Source organism: Rhodamnia argentea, chromosome 8 (assembly GCF_020921035.1).
Source record: "Rhodamnia argentea isolate NSW1041297 chromosome 8, ASM2092103v1, whole genome shotgun sequence".
Classification (NCBI taxonomy): Eukaryota; Viridiplantae; Streptophyta; class Magnoliopsida; order Myrtales; family Myrtaceae; genus Rhodamnia; species Rhodamnia argentea.
The window spans coordinates 28,172,524-28,194,390 of record NC_063157.1 but is presented as its reverse complement, the minus strand read 5'-3'; the positions used below and the strand labels follow the sequence as shown (position 1 = coordinate 28,194,390).

The window sequence follows — 21,867 nt, the reverse complement described above, 5'->3', positions numbered from 1 at the left end:
GAAAACTTACTTGAATTAGGAAATTTATCTTTTTTAGGCTTAAATTTGAGACATATTTTCAACATGTCCAATAAGACGAGTAAAGATCAAGCAATTGTCATAATGATGAAGTAGCGCAGCCATCATTTTGCTTAGGCTTCAAAAAGGTGAATTGTGATATTCTGGTGCATTCAAAAGAATCTTTTAGTTCTTTTAAAGGGGTATATGTTGACACAAAAAAAAAAAAAACCTCAAATCCTAACGGGACGAGTTAGCCTTAAGTTGTTGGAGGGGCGATCGGGTAGCATGATTGCAAATTGATGAGTAGCCAATGCAAGATCAACGTCACGTGACTTGCGATAGGGGTGATTGATTTTGGGTTCCATACAAGTTCCATCTAGAAACTAGAACATACTTGTCGGAACAAGTTCTTCATTTTTGGAACTTGGAGCCTTCCTTACATACCTTAGAACACGAAAACTACTCTGTCATTAGTTACGGGATTGGTTCCAGAGTTTATATAAGTGTCACTTATAACTTTAATTGAACGATTGTAGTAAATCATCACATTTAATTACTACCATTTGCTGCTACATCCATGACAACAACTCATATTTAGACACACGAATAAACATGGAACATTCACAAAGTAAAAGTCTTAGTCATAAATATCGTTAAAAATGGAAGCTCATACTAGTGGTCCAGATTACACACTCCTCATTGGACGCCATGGAATATCGCAGAATCGTGTGAAGAGATATACCAAGAAAAACACAAAAACTTGTTACATGTCATATTACGGGTTCTAGGTTTAACCTACTTGGAACGTGATCTACTTAGAACCTAGAACCTACTCGTCAGAACAAGTACCCCAATTTTTGAAACCCGGATCTTACCTTACATACCTTGAAACCCGAAACCAGATAGGTTTCCCACCGGTTTAGTTCTAGGTTCCAAGTGCTACCTTGGAACTATGCTCACTCCTAACTTACGGTGTCATCAATGAACAATGACAAACCAAGGCGTTATCTACATACAGTGATTGGCGGTCAACCACACTAGTAGAAGAAAATAGAAAAAGTCAAACTGGACAGAATACCGGATATTATAATTGCTTATGAATAAGAATGTGCAGTTGAAAATAGTGAGTTCCCAAAGTAGATTAAGTTGTAAATGATTCGCAATCAAGAACACTAATCGAATTTCTATAGTTTAATATATTAATTCATCATTATTTTTCAAAAGTCTTTATTCTTTCAATTTTGTTATCATTAGTAGTATATTCCATAAACATAATTCCTATCTGAATCGTCACTTAACTCAATTCACTTAAAAAATCGAAAATCTAACATTTGTTGAATGATCCTTCATCGACCAATAGATTTCGGCCAAACACCGTTACGTAAACGCCAAATGTACTTGGATTCAGCCGTTTTATATGGGCAGACACAAAAGTGTCTTGATTTAATACCTATAGGAGGAAGAAATATTAAAGAAAGAAGGAAGAACCCATGATAGATGATCAACACGCCATTTGAAATCAAAATCATGAAAAGCGGAGAACGAGAAAAATCATACCAAGCATGGCTACGACCACATGAACCATTACGGTTCTCACGCTTCCATGGCTTGCTTATGGTCACAAAGGTCCATTTCTAGAGCTAGCCAAAAAGCTCTCAAAGAGGAACTTCCCCGTCTTGCTATGTTCAAGTTATGTCAACCTTAGTTCCATCGAAATGGTTGTGGAAGCAAGCAATCGAACAATAAAATAGATATTACAAGAAAATAAATTGGACACCAGATTTACGTGATTCAATCATAGAAACCTACATTCACGGGAAGAACATCAGTGGATTCTACTTTAGATCAAACGATACCACGGAGATTATAAAGCATGCTCGAGTTACTTACATTTAATAACCCACAAGTATTTAGCCCCACAATTCCTCATGAAATAATCTCTCAATCTCATGAAAGAAATAACAAGCAAATTTTACGACAAGATTTAATCTGCTTTAATACTTGAATTCTTGATGTAATTCCACGAACAAAACTCATGCTAAGTGCTTGGTCGAAAACGGCGCTTCAAGGTTGCACCTATTGATAACAATTGCGTCTACATGTACTCATGTGAAGTGGCGCTTCTTCTTTGCATATACCCCTAAACTTTCCTCTTTGCTGATTTGTTGCCGACTTCAATTCGGGAATTGATTTTCGTATATATCAAAACAAAGTCTAAGCTTCCTTTTTATTTCCTTCTCTTGGTCACCAATTTGGAGTATTTGTATTTTTTTTTTTTTTTGGTAAGGTAAGTGTGTATTGAACTTTTCAAAAGGCTAGGTACAAGTAAAAACCGGACACAAAAATCATGAACCATGGATGGCAACGTTGTGCCAGCGAGGGTTCAATGGTGAACTGATTGCAAAATATATAGCATCGTGTAGGATGCATTCACCCAAGACAGAGACGACAAGAAGAAACAACAAGAGGCTAAACATGCAGCCCTAACAACATGAAAGAAGTACGGGAAAACAGAGCCACTACAACAGAAAGGAGAAACCCCAAAGCACCGAAGTTAGCAACACCTATACAAAGAGGTATCCAAGTGAGAAGAGTTGGTCTTGGAGAGCATGGTATATGCAGCAGAATCCACAGAATTGTTAAAGCATCAGCCGAGGTCCAAGCAAGCAGAACCGAGCATAAGCAACTTTGTAAGCTCCTGAGCAGCAGAGAGGGAAGCCATCCAAGATCAGCCGTAGGCATGAAGCAGTAAGGATCAACACCAACAGCAGCATCAAGTCTTCTAGGAGGCGTCCAAAAGGTAGAGGGGAGGCCAGCAGCAGGAGGAGAAGGCCGTGCAGTCTAGGGTAGGAGAACCGCAACAGCAGAAGGAAACAAACAGCACAGATAGAAGGAAAAAGGTACAGGTATACAAAGCCTTAAGACAACAAAAAGGAAGAAGCTAATACAAAAGGAGAAAACATACCCTCAAGGCAAAAACCGAGGGTGAAAGCCCCAAGAACACATGGGATCCCAGAGGAAGACAGAGAAAATATCAATCCAGCAGGAAGGCATTTGAATTGAGGCTTCAAGTATCGAGCAGCAGCAATACTGAAAGTCTGATGCAGCAAGGCGTGATAGAAGTGAACCAACGGCAGCAATAGGCGTCACCCAAGACTGAAGTAGCAGCATAGCAGGATCATCATGTCACAGGAAGTCATCCAAAAATCAACTACTATTCGCCCCACCCCCACCCCCCCCAAGTAAGATAGTAGTGGAAGCCAAGGCATGAAGAGGCTGTAGAGGAAGATCCATAGCAGGAACCAACCAACGGCATCAATATGCATCACCAAGTACACAGAACCCACAGAGATATGTGTTGGCCTTTAGCAGATGGGATGATAGCAGCCTGAAAAAGCAGTAAGTGGCAGCAACCTATATTTTTGCAGCAAGAAAACAGTATGCATTGAACTTATGCAGCATGTCAAGGATGTTCAAAAATGGTGGCAGATAAGCCCCAATTTCTCTGCAGACTTCTATTGCGAGGGTGGTCACGAAGGGGACCAAGGGAGACGGCTTTGTCCTTAACCCTTTTGGTGAGGTGCAAAATAATAGCTGGTGTAAAGAGAGGTTTATTTCGGAAAATAATATTATTCCTCTCTGTCCAAATGATATGGCATATGGCACCAAGAGAGAACCCGGCAATACGATGACAAAAGGATTGGCCACCTATATGTTGCTTGGCCCACTGAATGTGATCATCCCACGGACGATTGCACCAACTCAAATTACACTTTGATGCCCAGACAGATGTAAGGCCATGCGTGATAGGGCATCCAAAGTAAAGATGGTTTATTGAGTCCAGTCTACCATGACAGAAAGCACTACAGCGTCATCAATTCTACGGTATCGGATTAACAACACTTGAGTAGGTAGACGGTTATGGGAGGCTAGCCACATAATAAAGGCATCATGCGGTGCAAATGCACTGTCCCATATAAAAGAGTGCCAGTGAACACGATCTCCATGGTTGGAGTATTAGTATTGATATCAAGCAAAATAAGAAATATCCAATTCTGAATATTTGGGTTTTTGCTTTGAGCACAAACTTGAAACATATTTTCAACAATCTCCACCTTGGCTCGACGTTTGAGTCCAGTCACAATCGCTTTGCTAATAATATCAAGTTCGCTATAAGTCTCTCATGGCCCCAATAGGCTCAACCGCTACAGATATCTTCCAAGTCCAAACCTCGCTTGAACTTCAATATAACCGAGGACCTCATTAGATCACCAATTGCACATGTACCTTTAACTTCTCTACAACAATATTTTGACACAACCTACTCTATCACAACTATAGCAAAACCACTGTTTCATCCACATCTATCAAGAGATCAAACATGTACCTTGTCGATAATAGCAGTTACAACAACCGTTGGCTCTACGGGTTCTACCTCGCTATGAGCTGCATCCCGTCGATTACTTCCCTAGTACACGCTATCTTAGGAGATTTTTGTTGCAACTCCAACTCAAGTTAAGCACCACCTAGATCCATATAAGCGTTGCTAATAACACTTCTACTCAGAAGTACTAGAGACTCGTCAAATATAACTTCTATGCTAATAAGTGGTGAATTTAATTTTGAGCACCACAACCGATAACCTTGCTTACCTTATCTATAGCCCATGAACATGCATTTTCTTGCCCTTCCACAAAACTTACCATCACTAGTTCCAACACAACATGGGGCAGCTAAATATTCTAACAATAGAATAATCAGCTGCATTACTTAATCACACTTCTTCGGGAGTCCCACATCAAATCACAGTCAATGGGGATCTATTCACCAGGTAGCTCATTGTACTAATCGCATCCGATTGGAATTTCCTAGCTATATTAGCACTAGAGAATATTTTATGAGCCGTCTCTCGTAACTTTCTAATCATCAATTTTGCAACATGTTATGGTTTATTGGTACTAATGTAGTGTCTCATCATGCTTTCCTTCATGTAGAGTTCGTTCAACAGCTTGAATTAGAACTCCATGTTTTTGTCGATTAACGACTTCAATCAGAACTCCATGCTTTTGTCGGTTTGTACAAGCTTGATCGTTTTACCGGTTTCCTATTTTATCAAAGCTATCAGATGCCTAGTCATGACAATAGCCTCAAACTTGTGCTGACAACAATTAGCATAAATCTAGCGCTCTTCCTCGAAGGAAGCCGCAACAACCTGCGCACATCCAAGTGAATTAATTCTGTAATTTTCGTGGTTTCTCTAACAATTGTACTAACTGCACTTTTCACCATTGATCTAAATCACAACACTTGCACACATTCAGAAATTCAGCAATATAACCACACAATTAATTTTTTTACTTGGATCCTTTAGACTTCTCTATCTAATATGCTCCAAATGCATATGCCATAATTCAGAACATATGCATCCGACATCTCCAAGGTGAAATTCAACACCATCTCACCTTGAAGCTTTTACAGGCCATTATAGTTGATTCCTTTCATATCACCAAGGCACCTCGAATAATTTTTAGAGCTCCACATTCTAAATAATATCGACTCCCAACTGAATCCAATGCACTCAAGAAAATTAGATATTTCTTCAACTCCGGAACATACCTCACTCCAGTCAATGTTCTCACAATGCCATCATGCATTCTAATTCTAACATCGCCAACACCTACAAAATTGCATTCAGCATTGTTTCCAAACTACACTTTACTGTTATTTATTTACTGATAAGTAGTAAACCCGTTCCTATTTGGTGTGGCATGAAAAGAAGAACTAGAATCCATATTCCATCCTTCAAAAGACAAATAATCATTAACAAACAAAATACAATCAGCATTATCCGAATCACTATCAGCTACAGGTGCAACATTATCCGAGATTCAACTCTAATTCCCTTACCGTTCTCATTCTCTAGCTTAAATTAATCTCTTCTAAGATGCTCTCTTTTGCTACAACTCGAACAAACATCACCACAAGTTCTACAATGACTACATCTATTCAGGTTTATGTTGCTGCCAACACAAGTATTAATTCTTCTTCTATTTTCACCTACTAAAGCCATAGATATAGATTCACCAAATTCTTTTTTACGGATGTCCTCACTCAGAGTTAAATCTCGAATCCCATCAAATGTCAAACTTGTTTACCTAGAGGAATTACTAACGACATTAACAATAGTATTACAACTATTAGGCAATGAAGATAATCAAAGCACACATCTCGTCTTTTAAGTCCATATCAACTGAACTCAATTTACTAACGATCACATTGAATTTATTGATATGATTAGCAACCGACGCACCTTCGATCATCTTTAAAATAAATAGACGTTGCATCAAATAGACCTTATTGATCACAGAGGGCTTCTCGAACATATCCGATAGGGCTTTTATCAAAAATCGCAGTAGTCTTCTCATTCACAATATTAAACGCGATGTTATGAGCCATTGTCAATCGAATAAAGCCCATATCTCATTTATCGAGAAACTTCTAGTTAACTTGCTTCATTGTATTTGGCTTCTCCCTAGACAATGCTAAGTGCAGTTTCATCTAGTATGGATAATCTTTCATTTGCATTTTCTAGAAACCAAAATCATTCCCGTCAAATCTGTCGATTTTCACTTTACCTTCTTTAGTCATCAACAATTCGCTTCAACTCAAGCAAGCCTAGCTCTGATACCAATTGTTGTAGAAGCAAGCGATTGAACTATAAAATAAATAACAAAAAAAATAAATAAATTGGACACCAAATTAAGGTGGTTCGGTTGTAGAGAACACGTCCTTGGGGAGAGCAGCAACAAATTTCTCTATAGATCAAGCGCTACAACAAAATTACAGATTATCCTCAAGTCACTCAAACACTCTTAGTGTTTCTCAGCCCCAATTACATCCAATATAACCCACAAATGTTTATCTCCATAATTTCTCTTGAAATAATCTATCAATCTCACGAAGGAATTTGCACATAAATCTTATGATAGGATTTAATCTGCTTCAATACTTTAATCCTTGATGTAATTCCCTGAACAAAACCCACACCAAGTACTCGATCGAAAAAGGCGCTTCAAGATTGCATGCATTGATAACAATTGCGTCTATAAGCACTCACGTAAAGTGTCACTTCTTAGCTACATATATTATAGACTCCATAATGAAAAATATATCAATAACAATAAAAGGAATAAATAGAGGCTGAAATCAACGGTCAACATGAATGAGGAATTTATGTATATTCGGTTCACCCAAGACTTTCCACTTTGCTAATTTGTTACCGACTTCAACATGGGAATTTGATTTCCGTATATATCAAAACAAAGTCCAAGCTTCCTTTTTATTTCCTTTTCTTGGTCGAAAATCTGGAGTATTAGTGTTGATATCAAGCAAAACAAGAAATATCCAATTCAAAATATTCATATTTTCGCTTTAGGTACAAACTCGAGACATTTTTTCAATAAAAATCCCCCATGAATATTGCTCCACCATTGAGCTGGTAGAGCTCCATGTCCCATCTTTGCTTGGTCTCCCTCCTCAATACCACGCAACTAGGGCTTACCGGCTCACCTTATGCTGAAACTTAAGATGACCTTGGACTTGGCAAGCCCCAACCTCTTCGACATCATCGTTCATCGCCAACCCGATTTGCTTATCTTCGATTATCTCCTCTCATGGGAGCCCAAAGTCGCGAGGTCGCACGGCATCCCGGAAATCAACTTTGTGAGTGTAGCAGCAACTTCGAGTTCATACGTACTTCACTCCATCAAGAAGTCGGGGCATGAGTATCCTTTCAATGCGATTCGTCTTCATAACCAATGGATGGTAAAGTATAGGAACCAAGTAGAATAAGCATCGGAGAGTGGCATGAGTGACATGGAAAGGGTTGCGCGATGCATCGACCAATCTTTTGGCCTAATCTTCTTGAAGGCCTTTAGAGAATTGGAGGGCAAATACATCGACTACCTAAGTGATCTTTTAGGGAAGAAAGCCGTGCCGATCGCTGGTTTAAGACCCTATCCAAGAGGATGGGAATCACATAATTGAGTGGCTCCATCAAAAGGAAGATCATCGATCATATTCACGTCCTTCGGCATGGAGTACTTCTTTACGGAGAAGGAAAGAGAAGAGACAGCTTATGGGTTGGAGTTTAGCAATATCGATTTCATTTGGGTGGTTAAATTTCCGGTGGAAGATCACATCAAGCTTGAAGATACGCTTCCTAAGGGATTCCTAGAAAGGGTGCGAGATAGAGGACTAGTGATTGAGGGATTGTAACAACCTGAGTTCCGCCGCAGTAATTCACAAGTGGAATAGGGTAATTTGGGGTTTAAACATTGGCTCTGTGGATAATTGAATTTAATTAAGTGAGTGAGCACGATCAAGGTTTAATTGGTGGATGGTCGGGTTTCGTTTCGGTGGAACATTTGTTCGAAGGTCAAAATAGAATTTGAGCACGAAGCTCCCTACTAAATAGACCTTGCCGTCTCCTACCTATATAAACCCACTCATTCTCTCTCCTTCTCATTTTTCTCCCCCTCACTATTCGGTTCTCTTTCTCTCGCCCGAGCTTCCTTGTGAGCTCTGCCTAGACGTGGCTGGTTCCTCGAAACCTCCGATTCCGGTTCGAGAACCGGCAATTTCGATTCCTACAAAAGGTGGAACCGGAGGTTCCAAGCCGATTCTTGGGCCAATTTCGGTTTCGTTTTTTTAATTTAATTTTGAAAATAATAAATAATGAAATAAAAATAATAAATTATAAATTATAATCAAATTGTACATTGTAATAAAATTTGGGAAAAAAAGAGAGAGAGGAGGAATGAGCTTGAACTTAATGAATTATTATTAAGCACCTACATATCTTCTTGGGGATAGAAAAATCAAAGTCAATGTAGTTCTTTTACCTTTGATAACCCTAACTTATCTCATTGTCAATCATCGCTACCCGTTGTGGTACCCGTACCGGTGGTATCTCCATAATCCTCCCTAAAAAATTCGTGTTCTCGATCCAGCTCTTGGTGTCGAAATCTAGCCTTCATCCAATCGTCGACTCAAGCTTGAAACTCCACAAATTCCTGATTTAATCTTGAACCGTGAGAGTCCAAAACTAATCCTCCAGCGTTAAATGCGTGTTCAACCGCAATCGTTGAAGATGTGGTTACTAATATCCGGCGAGCGATGAGGGTGAAAACTGGATAATCGATTGAGTGACTCTTCCACCACTCTAGGATTTGGAAATTTGTACTGTGTTCGGCATCACAAAACTCAAATTGAGTGGTTAAATATTTTTATAATTCAAAAATACTATCTATTGCCCATTTTTTTTTTTTGGTCTACTCTTGAGCATATTGTACCCCCTACTAAGTGAACCACCAGCTTCGCTTCGTGAGGCGATAGATTGTAAAGATCTACAATCACTTAAATCATATCTACTACAAAATTCTCCATATAATACAACTATAGATTCTTTAACCTCTTATTGTATATTTGAAATATCTATTGCATCTTCCAAATGGAAACAATCATAATAATACACATTAAGATAATCTAGTAAATCATCTAATTTAATACGTGGATAACAAATAATACCAACTAAATAGACAAGAGGAATTTTGAAATAATAATGCAACTATTTTTCTCTCAATACTAAAATAGTCCAAGCTAATTCATTATCTTTTTCATATTTACTAAAAATACTACCAATATTAACACACTCTATTAAAAATAAATGCGTAGTAGGATAATAAATATCAAATAAAGTATTAGTAACATCATTAAAAAATTTCAAAAATTATAAATTTTTTTGCAAACGTCCCAGTGTTGCGGAAATAAAGTAATTTCGGGAATATTTTACGAAATAAACATACATAGTAAATCTTTGTAATCAAAAGTTTGACGAAGCAACTCGTAGGTAGAATTCCAACAAGTCGGAATATCTTTTGGAAATCTTTTTGCCATTCTCCCATGTTGTTTTCAAAATTTTTCCCATGCTTTCATAAAATGGACACGATTGCACAAAAATTTAATTGTACCCTTTATTGGGGCGAGAGAAGTCTCAAGAGTTCGTAAACCATCTCGTACACATAAATTTAAAACATGGCAAGCACATCTAATGTGAAAAAATTGTCTGCCACACGAGGGTTTACAAATATTTTCTAAATCGGGAATGGAAGCGATTTTTGCGGTGACATTATCAAAATCAATTGAAAATACTTTATTTATCAAATTATATCATTCTAAAACTTGTCTAATTATTCTATAAATATTATGAGCCGAATGCTTTTCATCAAAAACTCAAAATGAAATAAGTCTTTTTTGAATGGTCCAATGGTCACCTATCCAATGACATGTGACATCCATATAAGAATAAATTTGCCAAGGATCATTCCAAATATCGTTACCTAAATAGACATGTCCATTGAATTCCGCAAAAAATTTTGCCAAATAAATTTTTTTTATAAAGATGCAAAAGTTCATGTTTAAGAGTAGTTTTCGAAATAATTGGAGCTTGCGGACCCAACGCAATATTTATCAAATATTTTAAATTAAAATTTACACCAGTAGAAAATGGAGCATGATTAAAGGCAACATATTCAACTCATGTTTGTTTATAAAGTGCATCGATTGTAACGAATAAATGATGAGTATTAAGATTGGCGTACTCGAAAATTTGTTGTTGCCTAGTGTCAATCCCCGCTTGCGTTAAATGTTTTTTTGTCGGATGCCAATGGAATGTTCCATAGCCGTCTCCTTTGGTAAATTTGTATGTTTGTGAACAATCTTTACAATTTATATTATACTTACCTTCGCTTTCATCATATACTTTGTCGAAGGGTAGCCACAAGTCGGATTTACTCTCTCGACCCTTCCGTTTCTGCTCATTTGCCATCGACGTTTCTTCGACACAAGTAGGGGGATGAAGACTTTCTTGTGTTGGGACGTGCTCGTTTGGAATGGGAACAACGTTGATATTATCGTCGTCGTCTTCCCAATATGTATACTCACGAGGATCATATCCAGGAATAGGATACTCGGAATCTTCCATTGCCATCTTGGCTTTTCCAAGATTTCTGCTTCTACTTGCTATTTTTGAGAGAATTGATCGGCAATCCGATTGAGAGAATTGAGGCGGGATTGAGAGAATTTGAGAGAATTGTTGAGAGGATTTGTGAGAAAAATGAAAGGGCAAGGATAGGTATTTATAGAGAAGGGGAGGGTTATTTAACTTTAAAAAAAAAAAATTTGGGGGGTGGGGGGGTTAAATTTGGCTGTTGCAATTGCAACGGCTCTTCCCCCCCCCATTCATATATTTTTTTTTACGGGTCGGAACCGGCGGTTCCGGGCCGGTTCCGACAATTGTGAAACAGGAACCGGCCCTTGAGGGCTGGTTTCGGTTCCGGGTCGAAACCGTGGGCCCGATCAACGGGCCGCTTCCGGGCCCTCGGTTTCGAATGGCCATGTTTAGCTTTGTCCATTTGCCGCCGCGCCACGCCCAACTCGTTTGAGCTTGACTCGACGACAACGGCGGTGACGACAATTCTTTTAGCTTCACTTCTTTGACCTCGGCATCCTCTATCGCCTCGACGTTTGCTCACTCATTGTTCTCGAACTCGCCCGGTACCGAAGGAGGAGTAGATCCGCTGTTCATTTGGTGCAATTCGAGCTTCATTTTTCTTTGAGCTCAATCTAAGGCAAGTAGACCTCTAACCTTACCACTAGACCATCCATTGATAGTTCGAATTAGTGCGAAGCGCCAACTTGGATTATGGGTATGTCGAATGAAGTTTTGCCTTGCATGGCTAGACGAAATGGACTTGCATGTCGGTTTTGATTGTTGAACTACGTTCATGTGATTCTAGTTGAGTAGGAATCAAGGGTTGATCACTCTGAATGCCATCGAATTGAAGCGAATCGGACTAGGGGGAAAAAGTGAGGTGCGGCCGAGGACTTATTAGGTGTGCGGGAGGAAGAGATTGGTCTTGCTTGTCTGCATTAATGTTTAATTAGCACCTTTATTTCATGGGTAACATGGGCTGTGAGCTTTGGGGGATCTTCCATAGAGATGTGTGGCTCGTGTGTTGTGGCCAATTGATAAGTTTGTGTTTTATACCTCGGTGTGGGGAATCGTCGAGGTTGTTGACGAAGTGACGAGGATTAGAATAGAACTGTAGAGGAATATTCGGCCTTGAGCTTAAGAAAGTAGCCCAAGGAGTTTCGTGGATCGAATGTCGCCTCTTACTTATATCCGAATAGTACTTGTCTCACCATGCTTATCCCGTGGGGTTCGTATTACATATTCTTGGCATTGTTGCTTGTTGATCTCTATCTAATCGAATAGTGAATAGATTGTTTAATTGTTTGGTTAGATGCATTGTCTTGCTGAGTTATAAATTTACTCTTGCTATTAAAACCCTTTTCAAATTGTTAGTATGCCGATACCTACCTATTACCATTGTGGCGCACCTATTCGTACGGCGTGTACGTCCGAAGAGCGTACCGAGTCGTATCCTCCCTATTTGCATTACCGGACTGTGTGTACCATCATGACCAATGATGTGGGACTCCTAGTTTATTGTATTCATTATCGTTTTGTGGCAGTATATGTATATGGCCTAGGAGCATGGATAGGGCCACTATCCCCTCCCCTAGTTGGTGCTAGCAACTATACTAGCAGCATCGGTAGTGGTGGTGGTCATTAGTGGGAGTCACCATTAGGTGGAGCAGATGTTATGCACAAGCGGGATTTGGTAGATAAGTGAAACCATGACATTCCCTTTTTGATGATGGTCATGTGGTGGTAGATGATGGCGTCGATGGAGTACACCGATGATGGATTATGAGATGGGAGCTAGTTACTTTTTGAGGATGCCTCCCCGTTGTTTATTTGTATTTTGAAATGGTAAATGTAAGAAACTACATACATATATATTACCAATTTATTGAATGATTTTACTAATTGTGTGTGACAAGTTAGTGAAACCCTATGAAGCTATACCCTTTTAGTCGCCGTGTCTATCGATTGTGATTGCACTTGTATGTTTGCATGGATGATTTGTTTATATACTCTTTTGCATGCGCTATACTATATGTATTATCAAATTAAAGCAGAGCGCGTTACTTAGATAGGTAACGAGCCCGGGACGTTACGATTCTACATGTCTGTATTCGAAGGTGGCCGTTATAGGGATGGACACCACAAGCTAGGTTTCTAGCGCATCCTAGTGCCGGCAGATTTGCGAGCCACTTTGGGGGGAGTATGTGTTGGAAATATGTCTCGAGTATGAGCCATGGATAAACTCGATCTAAATTGAAGTGCTGGACAAGAAAATCCAAATTGGACTTTGTGGTCGTTTTCTTCAAGACCGAATTAACTTTTTGCACTTTGAATCCAAGGTGGAGTTGGACTTTGACCATGAGAAGGAAAAGTTGTTATTAATCTTTATCCGAAAGATCTAGAATTTCAAATTTCAAGCAAAGATAGATGCGTGGGAGTCAGAGTCGATTTGTTCAACTTTTCCATGTACGAGTCGAGAGGATATTTCTTCTTTGTCCATACGAATCAACGTGGACTTCTATCATTGACCGATGTGGAACTCCTTTTGGCGGTGGCGTATGTATATCAACTCTCAATGGTTTATTTTTTTCTCTTGCACCGTAGTTGACGTGAAGACTTCTTTAAAGCACCGTTTGTTGAGTACTTGCTGTCGCGACCTCGCCTTTGGCCTCCTAGCGAGGGTTCGGCGGGTTTAGAGGTATTGCCATAGATCAATGGCAAGAACTCTCCCAAGTCCTACCTCGCGTGACATTGGATTTCTTTTTACCGATTAACAAATTAAAATGCTATTAAGAGTCGCCATTAGCCTGTTGGGGTCGGCTAGAAACCAATCGAGACACGGGAGGGTTATCTCGATTCCTACGCAACCAGAGCTTCTAGGTTCGGGGACTTGTTTACACTAACTAGATAATTAGCGCCCTTTTGGTACATAACCAATCGATATTCCCTAATGTGACCACATATTCTGCATATCATTTTAAGCTTATCGGGTATCTAACAAGTACTAGATGATCATGCATAATGTTTTCCCGTCATTTCGTGCAATTACCTATTTATCCTTAACCTAACTCATAGGAAAAGCGATTAACGGACAATTTTTCAAAAGACAGTGTTGTAAACACTTAATCGAGTAAATATACCAAATAAAGATCGGGATAAGCGCATGCGGACCAAATCTATGATGGCGATATTTAAACAAACAACTTCGACTCGAAAGTCGAATTACAACGATATTAGACCGGTTTAGACACCGGTCTTCAATCAACGCCAATTTAAGGCTTGAAAATTCACATTAGGGGTAAAAAGGTCATAAAAATCATTTTCTAATTTTCTGAAATTTTTCTAGTTTTATTGAATTTTTTTGAATTTTTGAATTTTTTATTATTTAAATTTTATTTTTTTATTATTTAATTTATATTTTTTAATTAAAATGGACCGGGTCCGGGTCGGGTTCTCGGACCCGAACTTGGATCAGGTCGTCGGGCCCGATCCAGTCCGTGGGAGAGACCCGGACTCGGGCCCCGTGGACACAAAAGGGTTCGGGCCCAATATTTTATTTTCACTAAACTGGGTCCACGCCTAATTTCGGCCCAAATACTAATACCCAAGCCAGCCCCTCTCCGGAACAAAGCAACACAGGCCTAATAGCTCCTCTCTTTTTTTCACCAACCCATCCGCTCAGGCCCATTTTTCTTCTTTATTCCGCCAACCCGCTTGAGTTCCTTCTCCTTTTAATCCTAGCCCAACCGACCAAATCACACACCCAATCCATCTCTCCTTCAGCCTTCAGCTCGGGCCCAAACCTAATCAAATAAACAAAATAGGCCCCAACGGAGACTAAATCCCTACCCAGCATCATGTCTTCTCCTGTTCACCATCTTCTTCGTGCGCCATCTTCTCTACAACACCGACGATGTTCCCGCCATCGCGACGCCAACAGCTTTTGCTCGCCTCGCCGCCGCAACGCCGGGAACCGCTCATCGGACCGCCACTGCACACACCATCGGACCTCCCGGATGGCCACCGGTTCTGCCCCACCTTGTGTCCGATTGCGTCCGTCGCCACATCGGGCTGGCATTGCTCCGAACCAGCATCCTTTTTGTTCATGCGGGGCCCCGTCACTGGTCCGTGTTCGTATGTCACACCACTCACACACGCGTCGCCTTCGGTTCACGTTTGTGTCGCATCTACCCAAGCTTGCATCACTTCGGCACCTACCTTCCACCGGCGCCCGAGCCGGCATCGCCAGAGACCTAGCCCTCATCCCCAACGCAAACGCCGACTTCAACTCTCCTCCCGCGACGCACCTCCCGGATTGGTTCGCCAACGCCACCGCCAAGTCACGCCCTAACAAACCCACAACTTTTCGAAGGACCGACGACCACTAGCGACGCACTCGATTAACGACCACCAACGACGCACTCGATCGAGGCTCAAATCTCCACCAACTCCCCCCGTCTCGCTAGGTGCAGCCTCACCGAATAGTTGATCACTCAAAAAGACCACTCACAGTTGAATACTAGACTAGGACAGTAAACTAATATCAAGACCAACGGATATGGCACGAGTAATGAGCTAAGAAAATGGACCAGAAACTTGGGACCGGACATGGGTGTTCGATCTAAAGCGAACCAACAGCTCAACAACAGGATCCACGGTGACTAAGGCGACACCGAAACCCAAGGCTCGTCGGTCCGAGAAATCAAAGTTCTCGGCCCGGCGAGCTCCGGGACTGAGACGGGGGAACCGAGCTAGAGAGAGCACGCCAACCTTTATGTACGAAATCGTGGGTGAGCTCCCGAAGATCAACTGCTATGCTCTCTCTTTTTCTGAGCTTCCTCCGAACCTCCTCTTCCTCTCTCCGACCGAACGAACTTTTGGAGCCCTATCCCCTTTCTTTTTTTAACTTGCCCCACCCAGTCCTTGTATGTGGACAAGAGAAAGAGATGCTGACGTGTGGTGCTTCTGCCCAAGCCTCTTGTGCGGATAACAATGGGTGATGTGTGTGAAAAGTGACCGTGAATTTGTGTGGCAGTAAATGAGTGAAGGAGAAAGTGACGTGAATAAAGTGGAAGAGAGTGACGTGAGAGTGGGCTGGAGCGAGAAACACACGTGCGAAAGGCAAATAGCACAAGAAGAAATAAAAAGGAGAGGAAAGAAAAAGACTTGGGTCGAATGAATCAAGTGTGGGCCAGTGAACAAAGAGAAGAAAATAGATCGACAAGGAGAATTGCTCAACTAGGTCGTACTATCCGGGTTCCGCCTACGCGAGCTCGGATCCAACCGGCCCGATCTGATTTTATTTCTTTTTCTTTTTCTTTTAAAATTCATTATATATATTTTTTACTTTTTCTATTTTGCAATAAGACAAAAATAAATTAGATGTATTTTTATTTAACGAATAATAATAATAATAATAATAATAATAATAATAATAATAATATAGGATCGCCAAAATTTGGTGTCAACACTTGCTCGTGGAGTTTATTCCATGGAATTACATCAAGAATTCAAGTGTCGAAGCCGATTAAATCTTGAGGTTAGATTTGTGTAATTCCTTTGCGAGATTGAGAGATTATTTCGTTACGAATTGGGGCCTAAACATTGTGTGCATTCTTGGATGTAATTAGGGCTTCGGAAACACCGAGAGTGTTTGAGTGACTTGAGTGTGGTTTGTAATCTCCTTGTATCGCTCGTTCTATAGTAGAATTCGTTGTTGCTCTTCCCGTGGACGTAGGTCTCTATGATCGAACCACGTACATCCGGTATCCGATTTATTTTCTTGTTCCGTCTATTTTATTGTTCGATCGCTTGTTCCGCGCAACAATTGGTATCAGAGCCAGGTTTGTCGAATTGAAGCGAATCGATGGCGATAGAAGAAGTAAAAGTAAAAACCGACAGATTTGAGGGGAAGGATTTTGGTTTCTGGAAGATGCAGATTGAAGACTATCTATATCGGATGAAGCTGCACTTGCCCTTGTCTAGGGAGAAACCGGAGACGATGAAACAAGCTGATTGGGAATTGCTGGATAGACGAGCACTGGGTGTTATTCGACCGACGTTGGCTCGTAACGTCGCGTTTAATATCGTCAAAGAGAAGAGCACTGCGGGTTTGATGAAAGCCTTGTAGGATATGTACGAGAAGCCCTCTGCGATCAACAAGGTCTATTTGATGCGACGTCTGTTTAATTTGAAGATGAGCGAATATGCGTCTGTTGCTAATCATATCAATGAATTCAATGTGATTGTTAGTCAATTGAGTTTAGTTGATATTGACTTTGAAGATGAGGTATGTGCTTTGATTCTATTATCCTCATTGCCTGATAGCTTGAATACTACTCATATCGCTGTTAGTAATTCCTCCGGGTCAACAAGTTTGACGTTTGATGTTATTCGAGATTTGATTTTAAGTGAGGACATCCGTAGAAGAGAATCTGGCGAATATATATATCTATTGCTTTAGTAGGTGAAAATAGAGGAAGAACCGATACTCGTGGTAGTAGAAGTAGTATGAACTCAAATAGACGCAATCGATCTAGGACCGGTGGTGTCGTCTGTTGGAATTGTGGCAAGAGAGAGCATCTTAGAAGGAATTGCTTAAAGCTGAAAAACGAAATTGGTAAGGGAATTAGAGTTGAATCTACAGATGATGTTGCAGCTATAGCTAATGATTCCGATGGTGTCGATAGGGTCTTGTCCGTCACCGAGAATTCGTCATTTGATGGATGGATTATGAATTCTGGTTGTTTTTTTCATGCTACACCAAATAGGAACTGGTTTGCTACTTATCGATGCACGGATAGTAGTAAAGTGCGGTTGGGGAACAATGCTGAATGCGATATTGTGGGTGTTGGTGATGTTAAAATCGGGATACATGATGGTATTGTGAGGACATTGACCGGAGTAAGACACGTTCCCGAATTGAAAAAGAACTTAATTTTCTTGGGTGCTCTAGATTCAGCTGGATGCAGGTATTCTGGACAAGGAGGAGTTCTCAAGATTGTTCGAGGTACTCGGGTGATAATGAAAGGAATCAAACATGGTGGCCTGTATGAACTTCAAGGTGAGACATTGACAGGTTTCGCTCCGGAGACGTCGACATCTGTTCGAGAGTCTAACGACCGCTCAAAGAAGACACGGGTGTACGTGCCGGTGCACAAGTTTGATGTTGTTGTCAGGAACACGCGGTCGAGAGCTTTGATCGAGGTGGAAACTGCTAAGTCGATCAAGTATGTGCGAACCGACAGTAGCATGGAGTCTTGTTCGAAGCTGGAAAATAAATTTTGCATGACAAAGGGCATAGTAAAACACCGCACTAGTGCCAGTAGACCACAACGGTTTGCGGAATTGATGAGCAGAACATTACTAGAGATGGCCCGTAAAATGATCTCTAGTACTGGTATGGCTAGAAGAGTTCTAGTGGATGCGCTTAGTATGACGAGCTACTTGGTGAACAGATCTCCATCGATCGCGATAAGATTTCGGACTCCCGAAGAAGTATGGTCAGGTAACGTTGCTAATTATTCTACTTTTAGAATGTTTGGTTGCCCGTGTTATTATCGAGTAAGTGATGGTAAGCTCGATGTGAGGGCAAGGTGCATATTCCATGGCTATGCACGAGGTGAGCGGGGCTATCGGTTGTGGCGCTCAAATATAAATTCACCCGTTCGCAACAGAGAAGTTACCTTTGATGAGTCTCCAAGATTTCAGGGTAGGAGTGTTTGTAGCAGTATTCAAACAGATCTGAATGGTGTTCAACTTGAGGTGGAATTACAACCAGAAACTCCCGAGGTAGCGGATACTAGCGTGGTAATCGACACGGATGGTGCTTGTAGCGAGGTGGAGCCCGTAGAGCCGACGGTTGCTGTAATTGCTGATATTGATAAGGTACGTGTTCGATCTCCGGACAGATATGGATGCAATAATGGTTTTGCTTTATCTACAATTAAGGAGCTTGTGTCGGAATGTCCTTGTAGAGTAGTTAAAGATGCATGTTCGGTTGGTATTCTGATGAGGTACACGGTTATGGTGAAGTTCAAGCGCGGCTTGGACTTGGATGGTGTCTGTGGCGTTTGAGCCAATTAGGGCTGTGGGAAAGTAGTAGCGAGAAGTTTGGATTATAGCGAAGCGATTGTGATTGAGATTGGCTCAAACATCGAGCCAAGGTGGAGATTGTTGGAAATATGTCTAGAGTATGAGCCATGGATAAAACTTATCTAAATCAAAGTGCTGGACAAGAAAATCCAAATTAGACTTTGTGGTCGTTTTCTTCAAGATCGAATTAATTTTTTGCACTTTGAATCCAAGGTGGAGTTGGACTTTGACCATGAGAAGGAAAAGTTGTTATTAATCTTTATCCAAAAGATCTAGAATTTCAAATTTCAAGCAAAGATAGATGCGTGGGAGTCGGAGTCGATTTGTTCAACTTTTCATGTACGAGTCAAAGAGATATTTCTTCTTTGTCCATACGAATCAACGTGGACTTCTATCATTGACCGACGTGGGACTCCTTTTGGTGGTGGCGTATATATATCAACTCTCAATGGTTTATTTTTTTTCTCTTGCATCGTAGTTGATGTGAAGACTTCTTTGAAGCACCGTTTGTCGAGTGCTTGCTCGTGGAGTTTATTCCGTGGAATTACATCAAGAATTCAAGTGTCGAAGCCGATTAAATCTTGAGGTTAGATTTGTGTAATTCCTTTGCGAGATTGAGAGATTATTTCGTTAGGAATTGAAGGCTAAACACTGTGTGTATTCTTGAATGTAATTGGAGTTTGGAAAACACCGAGAGTGTTTGAGTGACTCGAGTGTGGTTTGTAATCTCCGTGTATCGCTCGTTCTATAGTGGAATTTGTTGTTGCTCTTCCCGTGGACGTAGGTCTCTACGACCGAACCATGTACATCTAGTGTCCGATTTATTTTCTTGTTCTGTCTATTTTATTGTTCGATTGCTTGTTCCGCGCAACAGTATGATCATGGAGGGCATGAAGTTAAGAGTCCCGATCATCACTATGCCGATGAATCTCAACCGGTCGCTCAACACGAGGTTGGTCGTGGACGTCAAGGTCGGATAAGAGGTGATGGGGAATAGAGCTAGAGAGAGAGGAGATTGCCAAGGTGATCAAGGGTGCTGTCGTGAAGGAAGGTGGGGAGAGTGTGAGGAACAAAGTCATAGAAGTGAGCGTAACCATTAGCAACGAAGGAGATGAAGAGATTGATGAAGTGGAAGATGTGCTTGTGAAGCTTTGTGGAGTAGTGACGGATGGCGTTTGACCATTTGAATTTATCAATTGGTTATCAATTTCTAGGATCTTGGTTGATTTTGTTCGAATAACGGGGCAATAGTTACCAATTAGTTAGAATTTCCTAGTTTAATTATTGTGATTGTTTTCATAGTTTAGCTCTCCACTTCATATCAATACACGGCTTTAGTTTGATAAAATTCAGCTATAAAAAATTTAAATTATTAATAAAAATTATTCACGTCGGTCCCGATCGTGAGATATAAGACAATCGGTGTCCACATGAGCAATTTCTAATTAAAATTGGCCAGATAAACTCATTTGATAATGTGTGAAAATATTTATAATTTAATTGACAAATTAAAAAAATTACGATTAAAATGATCAAAGTGTAATAAATTTTAAATTTTATTTTGTTAATCTTCCTCGTGATTGAGTTTGGTAATCGCACGGAGAGAGTCCTCTCTGAACTTGCGGATTGTTTCGTCAGTTCCTATTGCCGCGTTTCACTCTACATCATCAAGTTGCAATCGTAGCAGTAGAGTCCGCTACCAATTGGCTGTTGGATCATTTATCCAATATTGGGCTAATATGTGAATAATTATGTGATGCATACTGTCATATAAAGTTAAGCCCTTGATAAAAGTGATATTTGAGGATAAAGTTATTATGGGCTTTAATGTATCCGATAGGATGTGATCCTTTAATGTGTAGAGACTAAAGTGGCGGTTTCAATTTTTATGATGGGATAACATTGAAACACCAAAAGATGATAACTGTTATTTACAATGGGAATATCAAAGGACTTATACCGAAGGATAAGAGATAAGTTATCTTATCTGTTGTCTTCAAGAGGAATCCCAAAAGGTAATAGATAAGTTATCTATAAAAGGTGGTTATGGTCCCTAGATCAAACGTAACGTTTATTCTTTCTACATCCCATCAATAGAGAGAGTGCTTAGAGAAGTTTAAAGGGTTCTCCGAGAATTACGTACGTGTTGATCTGGAAGGCCAACTACACGACTCTGAAGAACAATTTGGCATTATGGATTCAGGTATGCTTCCGTAAACTATTTATTACGTTCGCGATGATACAACATGTACGATCCTATATGTTGATGGTTTTCAACAGTTAGTTTTGTTTTTGGGCACCAACATTGGCTACTGACGTTGACGCCTCGATCTTCAAGAGGACTCCTGCGGTGGCTACAATTATCGACCAAACAAAAAAAGTTGGCTACGATTAATTAGATTTGTCTGCTAGCCATCTTCATGAGCTGTCACGATGACGATGAAGTTACAAGTCCCATCGTACTGTCCATCTCCTAGGTGGGTACTGGGTAGTTCTCTTTATAGATGTGTTTGGTTGGATTTTGGAAATTTTTTTTCCAAAAAATACAAAGATTTTAGGTTGAAGAAGTATTTTTTTTTTAAATACAAATGTTTTTTTAACTTAAATGTTTGATAATTTATAATTTAAAGGGGCATTGCAAAGAAATTTTAACTTAAATGTTTTTTTTTTTTTGTAAGGTTAAATTAATTTTTTTTTGGTAAGGTTTTTAACTTAAATGT

The 21,867-nt window shown here is 40.2% G+C and overlaps 1 pseudogene; it reads left to right on the top strand.

The window, feature by feature from the left end:
* The first annotated feature begins 1,603 nt into the window (after positions 1–1,603).
* Positions 1,604–20,326, top strand: LOC115738148 (annotated as a pseudogene).
* Positions 20,327–21,867: the final 1,541 nt, after the last annotated feature.